Source organism: Pristis pectinata, chromosome 5 (genome assembly GCF_009764475.1).
Source record: "Pristis pectinata isolate sPriPec2 chromosome 5, sPriPec2.1.pri, whole genome shotgun sequence".
NCBI classification, from domain to species: Eukaryota; Metazoa; Chordata; class Chondrichthyes; order Rhinopristiformes; family Pristidae; genus Pristis; species Pristis pectinata.
The window spans coordinates 116,242,544-116,247,699 of record NC_067409.1 but is presented as its reverse complement, the minus strand read 5'-3'; positions in this window follow the sequence as shown (position 1 = coordinate 116,247,699).

The following is a 5,156-nucleotide window of genomic DNA, read 5'->3' as shown; positions in this document are numbered from 1 at the left end:
TTTGCACCCACCCCGACAACCTCCAATGCAACTGAACCCGTGGTCACTATTGAGGAAGTAAGATCAATCTTCTGGAGAGTGAACCCGAGGAAAGCATCTGGCCCAGATTGTGTCCCTGGCTGTGTGCTCAGATATTGTGCTGATCAGCTGGCAGGGGTGTTTGCAGACATATTTAACCTGTCCCTGCTTCAATCTCAGGTTCCCACCTGTTTTAGGAAGACCATTATCATCCCGGTACCTAAGAAAAACAAGGTAACACGCCTTAATGACTACCGACTGGTGGCTTTGACATCCACCATCATGAAGTGCTTCGAGAGGATGGTCGTGGCATGCATTAACTCCAGCCTCCCAATCTTGACCCACTGCAATTCACCTACCGACAAGGCTGCGTCCTCAGCCCTCTACTCCCTATGTACTCATGACTGCGTGGCCAGATTCTGCTCTAACTCCATCTACAAGTTTGCAGATGATACTTATGTCGTGGGCCGTATCTCAAACAATGATGAGTTGGGGTACAGGAAGGAGATGGAGAGCTTGGTGTCATGACAACAACCCTTCCCTCAATGTCAGCAAAACAAAAGAGCTGGTCATTGACTTCAGGAAAGGAGGCAGTGTACGTGCATCTGTCTACATCAATGGTGCTGAGGTCGAGGGTTGAAAGCTTCACATTCCTTGGAGTAAACATCACCAATAGCCTGTCCTAGTCCAACCATGTAGATGCCATGGTCAAGAAAGCTCATCATCACCTCTACTTCCTCAGGAGGCTTGGCATGTCCCCTTCGACCCTCACCAACTTTTATCGACGCACCGTAGAAAGCATCCTACCTGGATGCATCACAGCTTGGTATGGCAACTGCTCTGCCCGGGACCGCAGGAAACTGCAGAGAGTTGTGGACACAGCCCAGCACATCACAGACACCAGCGTCCCCTCCATGGACTGTCTATAACTCTCGCTGCCTTGGTGAAGCAGCCAGCATAATTAAAGACCCCACGCCTCTGAGGCATTCTCTCTTCTCCCCTCTCTCATCAGGCAGAAGATACAGGAGCCTGAGGGCACGTACGACCAGGCTCAAGGACAGCTTCTATTCCCACTGTGATAAGACTATTGAACGGTTCCCTTAAACGATGAGATTGACTCTTGACCTCACAATCTACCTTGTTGTGACCTTGCACCTTATCGTCTACCTGCAATGCACTTCCTCTGTAGTTGTGACATTTTACTCTGCATTCTGTTATTGTTTATACCCTGTACTACCTCAATGCACTGTGTAATGAATTGATCTGTACGATCGGTGTGTAAGACAAGTTTTTCACTGTACCTCAGTACGTGACAATAATAAACCAATACCGATACCATTATAATTGTGATATTTAGAATTATGAAATGTATCCAACAATGTCCATATCCCACCATTTCCCTCACGTTCATGTGCCTATCTAAGAGCTTCTTGAACGCCCCCATCGAATTTGCCTCCACCCCCACCCCAAGCAGTGGATTCCAGGCACCCATCACTCTCTGTTTAAAAAAAAACTTGCCCTGCACATCTCCTCTGAACTTGCCCCCCTCACCTTAAATGGATGTCCTCTGGTATTAGACATTTCAACCCTGGGAAAAAGATACTGGCTGTCTACTCTATCTATTGCCTCTCACAATCTTATAAACCTTTATCAGGTCTCCCCTCGGCCTCAGCCACTCCAGAGAAAACAACCCAAGTTTGTCCAACCTCTCCTTATACCACGTGCCCTCTAATCCAGGCAGCATCCTGGTGAACCTCTTCTGCATCCTCTACCGGGTTCTTAAATCAATATTTTCACAGTCCAATAAGAGGAGAGGCTATTCTGCACCTGGCGTTGAGTAATGAGCCTGGCCAGGTGACTCACCTATCAGTGGGTGAGCAATTGGGGAACAGTGACCACAGCTCATTAACTTTCAGGACAGCTATTGAGAAGGATAGGTATGGGGCTAGCGGGAGGGTTTTAGATTGGAGCAGGGCTAATTATGAAGGCATAAGGCAGGAACTAGGTAGAGTAAACTGGGAAAACCTTTTTGCTGGCAAGTCCACGTCGAACATATGGAAAGTGTTTAAGGATCAAATACATAGGGTACAGGATAGGTAAGTCCCGATTAGAAGGAAGGACATGAATGGCAAAATAAGGGAACCTTGGATGTCCAGAAAAGTGGTGAATTTAGTCAAGAAGAAAAAGGAAAGTATGTAGAGCTTCAGAAGTTAGGATCAGACAGAGCACGTGAGGACTATAAAGAAGCTAGAAATGAACTCAAGAAAGGAATTAGAAAAGCCAGGAGGGGCCATGAAAAGTCCTTAGCAATTAGGATTAAGGAGAATTCAAAGGCATTCTATACCTACGTAAGGAATAAGAGGATAACGAGGGAGAGGGTAGGACCACTTAAGGATAAAGAAGGGAATCTATGTTTGGATGCAGAGGATGTGGGTGAGGTTCTGAATGAGTATTTCTCTTCAGTATTTACCCAGGTAAGGGACGCGCAGGATGCAGAAATTGGAACTGAGGGCAGAAACATATTAGGGCATTTAGAGGTCAAGGAGGAGGTAGTGTTCGGTGTCCTAAACGGTATTAAGGTGGATAAGTCCCCAGGGCCCGATGGGATATACCCTAGGTTAATGAGGGAGGTGAGAGAGGAAATTGCTAGAGCCTTGACCAGTATCTTTGTGTCCTCTTTGACCACAGATGTGGTCCCAGAGGACTGGTGAGTGGCTAATGCTGTTCCTCTATTTAAGAAAGGAATAAGGGAAAATCTGGGGAACTATAGATTGATGAGTCTCATGTCAGTTGCAGGGAAATTGCTGGAGAAAATTTTTAGAGATAGGATATATGAGTATATGGAATCCAATAGGTTGATTAGGGAAAGCCAGCATGGCTTTGTGTGGGGCAAGTCATGTCTTACTAACCTGGTTGAGTTTTTTGACAAGGTGACAAGAGATACTGATGAAGGTAGAGCTGTGGATGTCATCTATATGGACTGCAGTAAGGCATTTGACAAGGTCCCACATAATAGGTTAATCAAGAAAGTTCAGATGCATGGGGTCAGTGGAGAATTGGCTGTGTTGATCCAGAACTGGCTTGCTCATAGAGGGTGGTAGTTGAAGTGACTTATTCAGGCTGGAAGCCTGTGAGTAGTGGTGTTCCACAGAGATCTGTACTGGAACCTCTGCTGTTTGTGATGTACATAAATGACCTGGATGAGTATGTTGATGGGTTAGTAAGTTTGCAGACAATGCCAAGATTGGTGGAGTTGTGAATAGTGTAGAAGACTGGCAATGGATACAACGGGATATAGATCAGTTGCAGATGTGGGCAGAGAAATGGCAGATGGAGTTTAACCCAGAAAATGTGAAGTGTTGCACCCTGGTGGGACTAATGTCAAGAAAGACCCTTAACAGTGTTGAAGAGCAGAGAGACCTTGGGGTGCAAGTCCATGGCTCATTGAAAGTGGCTACACAGGTAGATAGGGTGGTTAAGAAGGCTTATGGAATGCTTGCTTTCATTAATCGAGGTACTGAGTATAGGAGTCAAGAAGTTATGATGCATCTCTATAGAACTCTGGTTAGAGTATTGCATGCAATTCTGGTCATCTCACTGTAGGAAGGATGTTGAGGCTTTAGAGAGCGTGCAGAGGAGGTTTACTAGGATGCTGCCTGGATTAGAGGGCATGTGCGACCAGGAGAGGCTGGACAAACTTGGGGTCTTTTCTCTGGAGCGGTGGAGGCTGAGGGGTGATCTGCTGGAAGTGTATAAGATTATGAGGGGCATTGATAGGGTGGACAAGCAACATCTTTTTCCCATTATTGAGAGATCCAATACCAGAGGGCATACATTTAAGGTGAGAGGGGGTAGGTTCAGAAGAGATGTGAGGGGTACGTTTTTTACTCAGTGAGTGGTGGATGCCTGGAATGCGTTGCCTGATAGGGTGGTGGAGGCAAATTCATTGTGGGCTTTTAAGAGGGGCTTGGATGGGCACATGAATGAGAGGAAAATGGAGGGATATGGGCGTTCTGTAGGTAGGAGGGAATAGCTAGGTCAGCACAACATTTTGGGCCAAAGGGCCTGTTCTGTGCTGTACTGTTCTATGTTTTGTACACATCCTTCCTGTAATGGGACAACCAGAACTGAATGCAATTCTCCAGATGCAGCCTAACTGGAGATTTATAAAGCTGCTGCATAACTCACAGACTAATACGGGCAAGCATGCCCTACCTTCAGGGAGCGATGGTATGGGAATTGGTTTATTATTGTCACTTGTACAGTGAAAAACTTGTCTTGCACACCGATCGGACTTGGACTCCGAGATCCCTCTGCTCTTCAACACTGTTAAGGGTCTTGTCATTAATTTCCTGCCCCGCACTCTGTAGCTGTGACACTTTACTCTGGGTTCTGTTATTGTTTTCACCCTGTACGACCTTGGGGATGTGTCCGAATCCGTACGTAACTCGGGTAACTCAGAAACTTCTTCCTCCGGGTAACAACACAGTCGGTGACTCTGCCTCAGATCGGGGCCGAACCCCCCGGTCCCCAAACATGCTCCGCCCCTCGACCACACGTTACTCCGCCCCCTATCCGTCACATTGCTCCGCCCCTCGTCCTCACGTTGCTCCGCCCCTCGACCACACGTTACTCCGCCCCCTATCCGTCACATTGCTCCGCCCCTCGTCCTCACGTTGCTCCGCCCCTCGACCACACGTTACTCCGCCCCCTATCCGTCACATTGCTCCGCCCCTCGTCCTCACGTTGCTCCGCCCCTCGACCACACGTTACTCCGCCCCCTATCCGTCACATTGCTCCGCCCCCTGTCCGTCACATTGCTCCGCCCCTCGTCCTCACGTTGCTCCGCCCCTCGACCACACGTTACTCCGCCCCCTATCCGTCACATTGCTCCGCCCCTCGTCCTCACGTTGCTCCGCCCCTCGACCACACGTTACTCCGCCCCCTATCCGTCACATTGCTCCGCCCCCTGTCCGTCACATTGCTCCGCCCCTCGTCCTCACGTTGCTCCGCCCCTCGACCACACGTTACTCCGCCCCTATCCGTCACATTGCTCCACCCCCTGTCCGTCACATTGCTCCGCCCCTCGTCCTCACATTGCTCCGCCCCCTGTCCGTCACATTGCTCCGCCCCTCGTC